The 15,971-nt window shown below is 39.1% G+C and overlaps 1 protein-coding gene across 1 annotated transcript in view; it reads right to left on the bottom strand.

The window, feature by feature from the left end:
* The window catches only part of GTPBP8 (GTP binding protein 8), a 251,204-nt gene that overhangs the window by 34,638 nt on the left and 200,595 nt on the right, over positions 1–15,971 (bottom strand). Inside the window, exon 6 of the transcript XR_011487193.1 lies at positions 14,823–14,973. The gene's annotated coding sequence lies outside the window, so the exon portion shown is untranslated. The remainder of the gene's footprint in view (positions 1–14,822; positions 14,974–15,971) is intronic.

The following is a 15,971-nucleotide window of genomic DNA, read 5'->3' as shown; positions in this document are numbered from 1 at the left end:
AAGATGGCTAAGGCACTTTCCAGAGGCCAACTGGTCCTGAAACTAAAGCCTCAAGTATTGGACCCTACTTTTTATTTCTGGCTCTTACTTAGGTTCTTGGGAGAAGATATGTCCATGAACCACGGAGTTGAGTGTCATGTGTTTTTAACTGACATGAGTTTAACAATATGCATTAGGAAAACAAAGGACAGAATAAAAAAAAAGAAAGAAGGAAGGAAAGGAAAGAGGGCCATTTAAATAGCGAGGATGATTTGCCCATCTTTCAACTCAGTGAGTAGTGTCAGATGAGCTGAAATGAGAGCTGTTGCACTTGTTGAAGGATGGTATAACAATGAAAGGTGGTATAAAGATGTTGTAACAGCTTGTTGAAAGACGGTGTAACAGGAAATTTAAGGCATTTTTCAAAAGCTACTTTAATTAGACTTTTTTTTTTTCACCAAAAGTGCTGCCTTTAGACTTCATTGTCCATTGGGGTTGGTGAGTGTGTGAAAGTGTTGAGAGTATTTGGACCTATGGTTGATTAATGAACTGCTTTCTCCTGATTATCCCTCAGTCCACAGGTATATAATAAATTGAGAAAGCTCCATAGACCTCTGAACTCAGGCAGAGGCATAAGAGGGGGCCAGTGGCTCTTTCAACTGTGCCTTTCCCTCTTTTGGGGTACACTTAACTCCTGCCCCTCAGTCTGAAACAAGTGGCTGCCTTGCTATCCTATGGCACCATGCTATATGTTACAGTGAGTCCTGTACACTGTTAGTATCTCACAAAAACAAACCTCTAGTCCCCTTGCTATTTCAAGGTGGTCTTCCCTTGTGCTTGTCTAGTTCATTCACTTCATTAACTCTGTAACAAATCTTCTGTGCCAGAAGGATTAGAGAGAAAGCCAGTTCAAAGACCAGGCTAGCAAAATGGCAACTTTCCTTTAGGAAAGAATCATTATTATTGCTTTAAGGATTTCAGGGGGGGAAAGGCAGACCTTGAATTAAAAGGCAGAGATATTGTCCCATTTGGGAAGAAATTTCTGGTCAAATTGTCAGATAGGTTCTGTTACAGACGACCTCCTCAGGCTGGCAGATTACAGCTCTGTGGCAGCCTCATCTTGCTCATGGAAGCCTCTGTCTTCTAGAAATGGTGTCCTTAATCATCTACAGTTTACACACTTTGTGACTTGGAAAACTTCTATCCCGTTAACTCAACCAGAAATCCCAAGACACTGGACAGAGAGGGCTTCTGAGAACACTTAAATCTCCCCACTTTGACTTCCAGGTCAGACTGCTACTGAGTCTTTATTCTTCAAGACTCACTAGGAACATGATTCTCAACCTTTCAAGGTAATGGTAGAGAAGATGCCTAGGCACTCAATAATTTTGTGTGCTAGGCTCCACTGGTTTGGTACTTTTTGATCTATTATCTTCCATATTTCCAGGTCATTCTTTAGCTTACATAATCTTTTAGATTTTTACTTATTTCTCTGTAGACCCACTGTCTTTTTTTTTTTTAATGAGCCATCTCTATTTGTGTCTTGATGAACTATAAAACATCTCCCACCATTCCTTCCATCCTATGACAAGTCCTCACTTCTCTAAACTTTCTATTATTGTCTTCTCATTTATATGTTTTACACAAAATGCTAGATGTAGGCCAACCACTGTGATTATGCAAGTCAGTGAATGTTAGTAGGAAAACATTATATAAACTCCTATTTTACAATGGCAAGTGCATTATGTGGGGCATTGACCCTTGAACTTCTAATTCTTACCATACAAGTTGGTCTAAATGGAAATACTAATTTATTTAAACAGTATAGCATACCCAGATAAAAATTTGAATAAAAGGTTCTCAATACTCTAAAACTGGAAAATATGAGTCCCACACATTATATGAAACATACAGAACCATGGTGTTTTATGACCTACATGTAGATCCTAGAGAAAGTTGACTGTCTTTAAGGCCATTAAGTACCTCTACTATGACAACTCAATCAACGAGAAACTCCAGAGGTACACTGATCTGGGTGTGAGGTGACTTTTTTTTTAAGGACCCATTATCACCTCTACTGGGTGAATTGCCAATGATAGAAACAAGGAAAACATGACCAGTGGCAGATTTGGGGCAAGAGAGGAGTATAATTTTGGTTCAGTGATTGAACCAGCTGTAAATTTATTTAACCATACTTCTAGCCTGTCAACTTTTTTCCATTTGATTTGAAAATTTCATGGAGGCTTTGTCAGATTCTTTGCAGATAAACCTTTTCTATGCATTCCCTAATCTACTGGCCTAGACCATAGCATGCTCATTCCTGTCTAGGGACTCCCAAACAATCATGGATGGGGTTGGAACAGCACATGGAAGCTGAAGGTTGTGAGAAGTGTTGCACCAAGCATTGAGTTCCCTCAGTAGATCCTTCCAGTCTGACTCTTCCACACATTGGCTCCTAGCATACTCTTTCATATTCTTTTCTCCCTGTGTAGTCTCTCCAACCTGAAATTCTCTCACTCCTCTTTGCATGACTAAATTCAGCTCATTCCTCAAGACTCAAATTCATTTCCTCTTCCTCTGTGCTTTCCTTGACTAAGTAGTTCACCATAATTTCCCCTCCAATAGCTTGTAGCACTTATTCTGTGCTCCTTCTGAGGTTTCTGTACCATTCAGTACTCTTTGCTAGGTTTTTGGGGGTTCAAGAGTCAGCAAGTGTGAATGGGTTCTATAACTCCCCGACAGAGAAGTTGTGGAGTAATCATACTGGGTGTGAAAGAGAGACATTATGGGGCTGGAAGACTCACATCAGAATGAATAACTGAAGATATTTAGCACAGTTAGCATCCTTCTTTTCCTTCTCTGTTCTTTCTCCCAGAGGAAGAATGAACAGACCAAGGCTTCAAACCAAGGAGACCAGACTGATCTAGATAAGGAAGACTAGGCAGAGCTATAGTAAGGTGTTTGTGGTTTATAAACAAGTCCTCACATTCTAACTTGAGTGCTGGTAAACAATATTATGGAACAACAGACTGGTTCCAAATTGGGAAAGGAGTACATCAAGGCTGTATATTGTCACCCTGCTTATATGCAGAGTACATCATGCAAAATGCTGGGCTGGATAAAACACAAGCTGGAATCAAGATTGCTGGGAGAAATATTAATAACCTCAGATATGCAGATGACATCATCCTATCAGTGGAAAGTGAAGAAGAACTAAAGAGCCTCTTGATGAAAGTGGAAGAGGAGAGTGAAAAAGTTGACTTAAAACTCAACATTCAGAAAACTAAGATCATGACATAGGGTCCCATCACTTCATGGAAAATAGATGGGTAAACAATGGAAACAGTGAGAGACTTTATTTTTGGGGGCTCCAAATCACTGCAGATGGTGACTGCAGCCATGAAATTAAAAGACGCTTGCTCCTTGGAAAAAAAACCTAGAGAGTATATTAAAAAGCAAAGACATTACTTTACCAACAAAGATCTGTCTAGTCCAAGCTATGGTTTTTCCAGTAGTCATATATGGATGTGAAATTTGGACTATAAAGAAAGCTGAGTGCTGAAAAATTGATGCTTTTGAAGTGTGGTGTTAGAGAAGACTCTTGAGAATCCCTTAGACTGCAAGGAGATCCAACCAGTCAATCCTAAAGGAAATCAGTCCTGAATATTCACTGGAAGGATTGATGTTGAAGCTGAAACTCCAATACTTTGGCTACCTGATGCGAAGAACAGACTCATTTGAAAAGACCCTGATGCTGGGAAAGATTGAAGGCAGGAGGAGAAGGGGACAACAGAGGATGAGATGGTTGGATGTCATCACTGATGCAATGGACATGAGTTTGTGTAGGCTCCGGGAGTTGGTGATGGACAGAGAAGCCTGGCGTGCTACAGTCCATGAGGTCACAAAGAGTTGGACATGACTGGGTGACTGAACTGAAACAGTATTATCAGCTCAGAAAGTTCTCAGAGATACACCAAGGCCCCAGGCTAAACTGCAAAGTAGGCAAAACTCTTCCCCACCTCTTCTCCCATCCCTGCAGTTCCCCAACACCCTGGACACTCCCAGCCTTCATACTGCCCTTTTGGGGCCTTTAACCCTTTGTCACTAACTGAGTCTGATCATCATATGGAACCTCCTTTCTTCCTGCTCACCAGGTACTGATTTCTTAAGATATGCCAATGATACCACTCTAATGACAGAAAGCAAAGAGCCTCTTGATGAAAGTGATAAAGGAGAGTAAGAAACCTGGCTTAAAACTCAATATTCAAAAAACTGAAGATCATGGCATCTGGTCTCATCACTTCATGGCAAATAGAAGAGTAAAAAGTAGAAACAGTGACATATTTTATTTTCTTGGGCTCCAAAATCACTGTGGATGATGACTGCAGCCACAAAATTAAAGGATGTTTGTTCCTTGGAAGGAAAGTTATGAAAAACCAAGGCAATATATCAAAAAGCAAAGACATCATCTTGCTGACAAAGGTCCATGTAGTCAAAGCTATGGTTTTTCCAGTAGTCATGTATGGATGTGAGAGTTGGAACAAAAGAAGGCTGAGCACCAAAGAATTGATGCTTTTGAATTGTGGTGCTGGAGAAGACTCTTGAGAGTCCCTTGGACTGCAAGGAGATCAAACCAGTCAATCCTAAAGGAAATAAACCCTGAATATACATTGAAAGGACCAATGCTGAAGCTCCAATACTTTGGCCACCTGATGCGAACAGTCAATTCATTGGAAAAGACCTTGATGCTGGGAAAGATTGAAGGCCAAAGAATAAGAGGGTGGCAGAGGATGAGATGGTTTGATAGTATCACCATTTCAATGGAGATGAGTTTGAGAAAACTCCAGGAGACAGTGAAGGACTGGGAAGCCTTGTGTGCTGCAGTACTGGGGGTTATAAAGAGTTGGACATAAATTAGTGACTGAACAACAACAAAGACTTTGGAAGGGATCTTTACTATCTCATCTAACACCCAGTGCAGGATGATCTTTTACAATGTTCTCAATTGGCAGTAGCTAGCTTTGGATAAACTACTTCCTCTGAGGTGAAGTTTAGTTCTTTCCACAGCAGCCTGTTCCATTGTCCAACGGCTGTACTTGTTGGAAAGCTCTTTTTATGTAAAGCAGAAGTTCAGTTCCAGTTTTACATCTTAAGGGATGTGAAAAATGGTTCCTTCTCTCCAAGATAACCCTTCAAATTACTGAACAACAGTTGTGGTTCTCACTCTGCTTCTCCTTCTCTCTCTCCCCACTTCACACATACACACAAGCACACACATAGCCTTCCCTTAATGCTCCTCATCTGATATGGTTTCAGATTTTACTACTTTGCTACCTTTGACTCCCTTCCCTTTTCTGGACATTTAACTTTGTTAATATCTTTTTAAAAGTTTGGCCCTCAAGGTTGGCTATGTTTCATTTCTAGAAATGTGCTGGTGTTGAGACTGTACCCTCCCTTGAAACTGATTTGATTAAAGTGTTTCTTATTTACAGTGTAACTAGTATGTGTTGATCCATGGACAAAGAACCTGTCCTGAAGGAATTCTCTCTCATCCACTGGGTAACGGTAGCTCACACTGAGACTGTTAGCTATTTAAAACCCCAAAGGTTCTTTCCTGCAAAAACCTTTATCACACAAAAGTTCCCCATCCTATTTTATACAAGTATAACTCACATTCACCTGTGGCTTTTTTTTTTCCCTTTTGTTATTAGGCAGATATTTTTTCCTTTTCAATTATATGCTTCTCTAGAGACTGAAGCGACTTAACAGCAGAAGCAGCAGCAGGGTCTGGTAAGAGCTTACTGATGGTCCTACCTTCTTTCATTCACTTGATGGGTTTATTAGTTAGGGTCGGCTGAACTACTATCACAAATACACCCAATATGTATGAAAGTTCAAGCACAACAGAAGCTTGTCCCTCGTATAACTGTTCAAGGCAGGTGCTTCTCCCTGGGCATAGCTCTTTTCTATGAGCTGGTTAGGGAACCCAGGCTTCTTAGACCCCTGTGATCCTGTCAACCTTTAGGGCCACATCCTCCAGCCCACAGAAAATGTGTAGAAGGACAGAGAAGAATTTTTATCAGTCAGGCCTTTAAAGAATATACAACAGTTCCACATACTTCATTGGGAAGAATTTAGTTACATGGCTCTATTTTACTTAACCACAAGGAAGACTGGGAAACCTAGTCTAGCCATGTGCCTGGTGGTGGGGGAGGGGGAGAAGATACCTTGTAAGCTGAAACAATGACATAATTCTATTTCTACTTTTTACCACTGTTGTTAGCAGCCTTAGTTTAATTTCTATAACTTTTATATAACTTCTCAGGTATGATTTTGGATGGTTACAGTAGTAAAGGATAGTTGGGTATGTGGTTCAGGGCAAGGACTTAAAGCCAAGTGATCAGGGAGACCTAAAAGGTAGCATCCTGATCACTGATAAATTTAGAGGACTGGAGGAGACTGAGTGTAGGAGGCGAGAGGTAACTGGGAGGGTAAAGTCTGGGACCCTGGGTGGAGGTTAATCACAATAGTGAAAGAGGCAGAAGACTGAGACAGGGAGAAACAAGAAGATGGTTCATTTGGGGTTTGGCAAGGACTTTTTAACACCCCAGTCATGGCCAAGATACTATACTCTTAATACTACATGTCTCCCAGGAAGTTTATAAATTGTGATGATAATACTGGTAACACAGTTACCAGGTGCACAGTTCCCTTACTTAAACGCTGCCTCTCCAGCTTGCCTCCACTAGGACAGTGCTGTCTGTCCTACTTAGAACTGATCTCATAAATCACCTCCTGTGTCCATCTGGAGACAAGGCCTTCCACTTATTTCTTTATCCACATTAGGGCAAGATTCAATTCCCAGCACTAGGTTGTTCGCTTCCTTGGCTCATGAGATTTTTATTTAATTTTTTGTTTTTTTACTTTATTTTCTATTTTTGGCTATACCATGCTGCATGTGGGATCTTAATTCCTTGATCAGGGATCAAACCTGTACCCCTTGCATGGAGTCTTAACCACTGGATTGCCAATGGAAGTCCACGAAGTTTGTAAAAACAAGAGAAAAATGATATTTTACAGTCTCCTGGTATAATTGGGAGGAACATGTGAGATAAATCACATAAAACTGCTTCAAAAACTGAGACAGACTACACAAATGCAGTGGCTAATCACTGTGATGACCACCAAAGATGGTCAGTTCCTTGCTCCTTGAAGCACAGCCTCTCAGGGATGGGTTCTTGTGCTGATATGTGTGCAGAAGGCTCTGACTTTTGGATCCTTAGTTTGCAGACTGAAAAGAGGCCAAATTTGGCAGCCACAAGTGACTCACTTCAGGCACATTTATCTGATTTGGCTGTTAGCTAGTTAGTTTACACTGGTATAGTTTGCATACAGGGCTGGGAGTCAGGTACTTCAGATCTCTAATCCCTGCTCAGCTTCCAACTTGCTCTGTGGTCTTACGTGTGTGTGCTCAGTCATGTCTGACTCTTTTGTGACCCTATAGACTATAGCTATCCAGGCTCCTCTGTCCATGGAATTTTTCGGGCAAGCATACTGGAGTGGATTGCCATTTCCTACTTCAGGGGATCTTCTTTACCACTGTGCCACCTGGGAAGCCCCCTATGGCCTTGGCTAACCTGCTTAACATCTCTGTGACAGCCGGGTTTTAACCATCAGCTCAAAGTCATGCTGATTTGCCTAAGAGGTGTTCTGTCAGGATGAGCTGATTATTACTTCTACATTGATTTTAAAATGCTGAGGTAAGGACTTGCAGTTTCCTGTTCAGCATGGAAGAAGCTTAGAAGTCACCACTCAGTCCTAACAATAAGTAAAAAGCTTAACAAACTGAAAAATCAACAGTTCTTGATAGATCCACCAGAGAAGTAAGATCACAGGGCAAACTGCTGCTCCCCAAAACTGACAGGCAAATAAACAGATATAGAGACTCACAAACTACTGGACAGAAACCCACAAGCAGCAGACTCTGAGAAGCCAGGACAAGATGAACTGCTAAAGGGTCAGGTTGAATGAGCCTGAGAGAGAAAAACTCCAGGAGGATCCCAGTCATGGGGGTGGAGGGCAGGGAAGGAAGTAATCCTCACATTTTCGTCTTCTGTGGCTTTGAACTCCAGTAGCTCTACCAGGTGCTCAGAGTGAAGATCAGAGAATAATATCCTAGACTTCAGCATTCTGTCTTCTTCACAGGGCATGCCCTCAGTAGAAACTTTTTTTTTTTTTTTAATTAGTTGGAAGCTAATCACTTTACAATATTGTAGTGGGTTTTGTCATACATTGACATGAATCAGCCATGGATTTACATGTATTCTCCATCCCGATCCCCCCTCCCACCTCCCTCTCCACCCGATCCCTCTGGGTCTTCCCAGTGCACCAGGTCCGAGCACTTGTCTCATGCATCCAACCTGGGCTGGTGATCTGTTTCACCCTAGATAATATACATGTTTCGATGCTGTTCTCTTGAAACATCCCACCCTCGCCTTCTCCCACAGAGTCCAAAAGTCTGTTCTATACATCTGTGTCTCTTTTTCTGTTTTGCATATAGGATTATCGTTACCATCTTTCTAAATTCCATATATATGTGTTAGTATACTGTAATGGTCTTTATCTTTCTGGCTTACTTCACTCTGTATAATGGGCTCCAGTTTCATCCATCTCATTAGAACTGATTCAAATGAATTCTTTTTAATGGCTGAGTAATATTCCATGGTGTATATGTACCACAGCTTCCTTATCCATTCGTCTGCTGATGGGCATCTAGGTTGCTTCCATGTCCTGGCTATGATAAACAGTGCTGCGATGAACATTGGGGTGCACGTGTCTCTTTCAGGTCTGGTTTCCTCAGTGTGTGTGCCCAGAAGTGGGATTGCTGGGTCATATGGCAGTTCTATTTCCAGTTTTTTAAGAAATCTCCACACTGTTTTCCATAGTGGCTGTACTAGTTTGCATTCCCACCAACAGTGTAAGAGGGTTCCTTTTTCTCCACACCCTCTCCAGCATTTATTGCTTGTAGACTTTTGGATAGCAGCCATCCTGACTGGCGTGTAATGGTACCTCATTGTGGTTTTGATTTGCATTTCTCTGATAATGAGTGATGTTGAGCATCTTTTCATGTGTTTTTTTAGCCACCTGTATGTCTTCCTTGGAGAAATGTCTGTTTACTTCTTTGGCCCATTTTTTGATTGGGTCATTTATTTTTCTGGAGTTGAGCTGGAGGAGTTGCTTGTATATTTTTGAGATTAATCCTTTGTCTGTTGCTTCGTTTGCTATTATTTTCTCCCAATCTGAGGGCTGTCTTTTCACCTTGCTTATAGTTTCCTTTGTTGTGCAAAAAGCTTTTAAGTTTCATTAGGTCCCATTTGTTTATTTTTGCTTTTGTTTCTAATATTCTGGGATGTGGGTCATAGAGGATCCTGCTGTGATTTATGTCGGAGAGTGTTTTGCCTATGTTCTCCTCTAGGAGTTTTATAGTTTCTGTTCTTACATTTAGATCTTTAATCCATTTTGAGTTTATTTTTGTGTATGGTGTTAGAAAGTGTTCTAGTTTCATTCTTTTACAAGTGGTTGACCAGTTTTCCCAACACCACTTGTTAAAGAGGTTATCTTTTTTCCATTGTATATCCTTGCCTCCTTTGTCGAAGATAAGGTGACCATAGGTTCGTGGATTTATTTCTGGGCTTTCTGTTCTGTTCCATTGACCTGTATTTCTGTCTTTGTGCCAATACCATGCTGTCTTGATGACTGTCGCTTTGTAGTATAGTCTGAAGTCAGGCAGGTTGATTCCTCCAGTTCCATTCTTCTTTCTCAAAATTACTTTGGCTATTCGAGGTTTTTTGTATTTCCATACAAATTGTGAAATTATTTGTTCTAGTTCTGTGAAAAATACCATTGGTAGCTTGATAGGGATTGCATTGAATCTATAGATTGCTTTGGGGAGTATAGTCATTTTGACAATATTGATTCTTCCAATCCATGAACACGAGAAACTTTATTTATTTATTTATTTTTTTGCCAGGGCCTAAACTGCTGAGATTATTGGAGCCTAACCCACATGGAATAAAGGAAATATCCAACTAAAGTCCCCTCTGGGCTTCCTCATGAAAGAAGGGTCCCCTCTAGCCATCCCATTCCACCAAAGAGACGTAAAAGACTAAACACTGGTGAATTTCACAGTCCAGGGGCACAGGCTTACCAAAAGACTGAGACCTAAACATAGGAACATAGAACGCTTCCTTTCCCCACACACCTTACTACTATCTTAATAAAGGCCTATTTGTCAATTTCTTTTAGCCAGTACATCACATCATATCTACCTTTTGACAAAAAATTACAAGACATATTAAAAGGCAAAAGACACAGTCTGAGGAGACACAACAACTACCAGAACAAAACTCAGATATTGGCAGGAGTGTTGGAATTATCAGACCACGAATGCAAAACAACTATGGTTAATATGCTAAAAGCTCTAATGGATCAAGTGGACAACATGCAATGGTAATGTAAGTAGAGATGGAAATTCTAAGAAAGAATCAAAAAGAAATGCTAGAGATTAAAAAAAACTGTGAATGAAATGAAAAAATGTCTTTGATAGGCTCATCAGTAGACTGGACATGACTAAGGAAAAAACCTCTGAGTTTGAGGGTATGTCAATAGAAACTTCCAAAACTGAAAAGCAAAGAGGAGAAAGGACTGAAAAAACACAGAACAGAAAATTCAAAAATAGTGTGTCAACTACAGAAGGTATACCATATACTTAACAGGCAGACCCAGGAAGCTAAGAGAACATCAAGCAGATTAAGCAACAAAATTCTACACCTAGACACATCATATTCAAACTGTAGGAAAAAAAAAAAGATAAAGAAGCTGGAGAGAAAAACACCTTATGTCTACAGAAGTAAAAATAACAATTACACCTGACTTCTCAGAAACTGTGCAACCAAGAAGAGAGTGGGATGAAATATTTTAAGTATTGAGAGAAAAAAGTCACTAACCAGAATTCTGTACTCTATAAAATTGTCCTTCAAAAGTGAAAGAGCTAAATAAAGACTTTATTAAACAAACAAAAATCAAAGAAATTTGTTGCCAATAGACCTGCCTTGTAAGAAATGTTAAAAGAAATTCTTCAGGGAGAAGAAAAATAATAAAAAAACTTGGATCTACATAAAGAAAGAATATTGGAGTATGAATAATGAAGGTAAAATAAAAACTTTTATTTTTCTTTTTCTTAATTGATGCAATAGGTAACAGTTTGTTCAAAACACTAGCTCCAAATATTTGATTATGAATGCTTATCTATACATACATATGCTTATGTATGCTTATATATAAATGAAATGAATGGTACAAACAAGCAGAAGAAAAGAAATAAAATAACAAAAATCAGAGCAGAAATCAATGAAATTGAATATAGGATATAAATAGAGAAAAATCAATAAAACCAAAAGCTAGTTATTTGAAAAGATCAATAAGATCATTAAGCCTCAGGCCAGGTTAACTAAGAAAAAAGATAATAAACAGTTGCTATTAATAATAACAAAAGTGAAAGAGGAAACATCACTACATGGACATTAAGAAGATAATGAAGAAATGCTATAAACAACTCTAAGCTTATAAGTTTGATCTATAGATTCAATGCAATCTCAGTCACAAATCCCAGAAAGTTATTCTGTGGATATTGACAAACTGATTCTAAACTTTATATAGAGAGGCAAAAGACCCAAACAGTCAACATGATATTGGAGGAGAAGAACACATTTGAAGAACTGACACTACCCAACTTCAAGACTTACTATAAAGCTACATTAATCAAGACAGTGTGGTATTGGGGAAAGAACAGGTACATAGATCAATGAAACAGAATAAAGAGTCTAGAAATAGATTCCCAGAAATACAGCCAACTGATCTTTGACAAAACAAATGGTTCTGGAATAACTGGGCATCCATATGCAAAGAAATGAACGTAGACACAGACACCTTTCACAATATTAACTCAAAATGGATTACAGACTTAAATGTTAAATGTAAAACTCTAAAACTTCTAGAAGATTATAATAGAGGAGAACATCTAGATAACCTTTGGTATGGTGATTTTTTTACATTCAAGACCAAAGACAAATCCATGAAAGAAATAATTGATTAGCCAAACTTCATTAAAATTAAAAGCTTCTGCTCTGAGAGAGAAAATGTGAAGAGAATGTGAAGATAAGGCATAGGCTGGGAAAAAATATTTGGTGGACATCTGAAAAAGGACTGTAATCCAAAATATACACAGAACTCTTAACTTTCAACAATAAGAAAACAAATGATCACATTAAAAAATGGACCAAGGCTTCCCTGTAGACTCAGAGGTGAAGAATCTGCCTGCCAGTGTAAGAGACAGAGGTTTGATCCTTGATCTGGGAAGACCTGACATGCCACGGAGCAACTAAGCCTATGCACGACAGCTACCGAGTCTATACTCTAGAGCTCAGGAAATGTAACTACTGAAGCCTGTGCACCCTAGAGCCTATACTCTGCAATAAGAGAAGCCACTGCAAGGAGAAGCCCATGCACCAAATTACAGAGTAGCCCCTGCTTGCCGCAATTAGTGAAAAGCCCTTGCATGGCAACAAAGACCCAACATGATCAAAAATAAATAAATTTTTAAAAATGGATCAAAGACCTCAAAGACACGTCATCAAAGAAGATGTACAGATGGCAAATAAGCATATGAACAGATGTTCCACGTATGTTATCACAGATTTGCAAACTAAAATAACGATGAGATACCACTATTCACCTATTCAGTTCAGTTGCTCAGTCGTGTCTGACTCTTCGACCCCATGGACTGCAGCATGCCAGGCTTCCCTGATAGCCAGCTCTCGGAGTTTACTCAAACTCATGTCCATTGAGTCGGTGATGCCATCCAACCATCTCATCCTCTATCGTCCGCTTCTCCTCTCACCTTCAATCTTTCCCAGCATCAGGGTCTTTTCAAATGAGTCAGTTCTTCATATCAGGTGGCCAAAGTATTGGAGTTTCAGCTTCAGCATCAGTCCTTCCAATGAATATTCAGGACTGATTTCCTTTAGGATGGATTGGTTGGATCTCCTTGCAGTCCAAGGGACTCTCAAGAGTCTTCTCTAACACCACACTTCAAAAGCATCAATTCTTCAGTGCTCAGCTTTCTTTACAGTCCAACTCTCACATCCATACATGACTACTGGAAAAACCATAGCTTTGACTAGACGGACCTATGTTGGCAAAGTAATGTCTCTGCTTTTTAACATGCTGTCTAGAACTACCAAAATCTGAAGCACTGAAAACATCAAATGCTTGTGAGGATGTGGAGCAACAGAAACTCTCATACATTGCTGGTGGGAGTGCAAAATGATACAGTTCATTTAGATGATCATTTAGCTGTTTCTCACAAAATTAAATGTACTCATACCATTGTTCTCGTCTCCTCGGTATTTACGCAAAGGATTTGACCACTTACATTCACACAAAACTTGCACACAGATATTTACAGTAGCTGTATTCATAATTATGAAAACTTGGAAACAACCAAGCTATTCTTCATTAGGTGAGTGGATAAGTAAACTGTAGTAACCTAGATAATGGAATATTATTTAGCATTATAAAGAAGTGAGCTGTCATGGCATGTAAAGATATGGAGGAAACTTAAATGAATATTTCTAAGTGAAAGAAACAGTTTTTAAAAAGACTACACACTGTGTGAATCCAACTACATGACATGTCGGAAAACGTAAAATTATGGAGACACAAAATGGTAAGTGGTTCCCAGGGGACAGAGGAAGAGAAGGATGATTGGACAAACCCAGAGAATCTTTAGGGCAGAGGAACTATTTTGTACACTAGTCAAAACCCACAGAATGTACAACATCAAGAATGGACTGTAACATTAACTATGAACTTTAGGTGACGTAGTATCATTGTAGGCTTATCAACTGTACAACTGGGGTGCAGTATGGATGTCAAGCTTGGGCAAGATTGTACTGTGTGAAGAAAAGGGGTATATGGAACTCTCTGCCTTTGCCACTCAATCTTGTTTTGAACCTAAAATTGCTCTAATAAAAAATAATTTGTTTTAAAAATACTGACATAAGTGCTTATATAGAATCAAGTAAAACTTTTTTTGCTTATTTTTCCTTTGAGTTATATTTTATTCTTTACAGTGGTCAAGTTGATAACCAGTGTGGTAAAGTTTTTATTTTCCCATTCGGAAGATAAATTTAGATAAGATGTGTGTTACATATTTTACATAGGGAAATTCTCATCTCCAGTTCAGTCATTATCTCTCTTTCTACAGAGGCCATTACTGCCAGAGTTTAGAAACTACCAAAATTGCTGATACTAAGTATGGACTAGATGTCCGTATTTTCAGTTTGAAAGTTTTGCTACTGTTGTCTTCAAATTCTATATCTGGTATTCTCCATGGCAACTGGGCTTGGGAGGGAAGAAGTGCAAGGATGAAGGGAAGGAATGAAGGGAGAATATTTAAAGCCATTTCTGGATCCTGTGCTGTCTCTCAAAGGCCAGCAACAAGAGCATCTCTGGAGTGTAACACCAAGTCATCCTTAACTGCAGAGCCCACCCAGTCTGCTGCTTCTGCCTTCTAGCTTTGCTTAATAAATTGCAGTTAAATATTGATAACCAAAGTAAAAACACAAAACAAAAACTTGTTGGTTGACAGAAAGAGCATGGACAGCTAAATTACAAATTAATGCTCAAGATGAGAACGATCTAGATCTTATCTCAATTAGGGCCCTTAAGTGCCCTCATTTTCTTAATAGCCCTTTACAGTTAGGCAAGAGAGTTACCCTTACTGGAGGAAGTAGAAGTTGCTTCATTTTTACAAATGGTCAGGCAAGTCCCAGTATCTCTGTGTCAGGTTACAGACAGGAAGTCTAGGTTTACTTTCCTTTTTCTGGAGAGACTCATTGGTTTCAGTTCTTTGATTCATATAAGTCTCACAATCTGGAAAAGAAAAGGACGTGTTAAACAGATGGCTGGCTTTTAGCTTGCTCACTTGAGAATTTTGGAGGATGCCAGTGTTAGAACAGGTATAAGCTACTCTGGTTTTTCTTAGGGTTGTAAGGATTTGGAACATTTTAGGGGGTCACCTATAGGTCCTGTTAACACTTACAATGTCTGGTACTCAGCGATTTGCCATAAATTTTTACTTATAAAGGCGTATGAAAGATTTTTTAAATTAATATAAAATTCTAATAATGAGAAATCAACTGATATTTACAAAGAAGTTGTATTAATTTGTCAAGGCTGGTATAACAAAGTACTGCAAACTGATTGGCTCAGTCAACAGAAATGTATTGTCTTATAATTCTGGCATCTAGAAGTCTGAGGTAAGTTGGCAGGGCCATGATCTCTCTGAAGGGTCTAGAGAAGGGCCTATTCCAGGCCTTATGCCTAGTTTTTCATAATTCCTTGAACTGTGGCAGCATAACTTCATTCCTGACATGGCATTATCCCTATATATCTGTGTCCACATTTTCCCCTTTCATAAGAACACCAGTCATACTGGAGTAGGGGCCTACCTTCCCGTATGATTTCATCTTAACTAATTACATTTTCAATGACCCAGTTTCCAAATAAGATCACATTCTGAGGAACTGGACATTAGAAACTCAACATACACATTTTGGGGAATATAATTCAATACATAACAGAAGTCAAAGATGAGGAAAAGATTTTCAAATTGGATCACAAAGCAAAATTCACCTATAGACTATATAGAGACCTACTTAAAATGAAGGAATTAGAACATGTGAGAATAAAAGGGTGGACAGAATAATACTGGCAAATGCAATGGGTCATAACCTCAACATTAAAAAAAGAAAAGCTTAAGGAAGTCAAGGAATGATACTTTATAATGTTTTAACAATATAATTTTCAAAAAGTTAGAACACTAACTAGCAGGGAATCAACAATTATAAAGCAAAATTCATGGAACACAG

The sequence above is a fragment of the Odocoileus virginianus genome, chromosome 4 (genome assembly GCF_023699985.2).
Source record: "Odocoileus virginianus isolate 20LAN1187 ecotype Illinois chromosome 4, Ovbor_1.2, whole genome shotgun sequence".
NCBI lineage: Eukaryota > Metazoa > Chordata > Mammalia > Artiodactyla > Cervidae > Odocoileus > Odocoileus virginianus.
The sequence above is the reverse complement of the archived record's forward strand: the minus strand, read 5'-3'. Positions and strand labels throughout refer to the sequence as shown.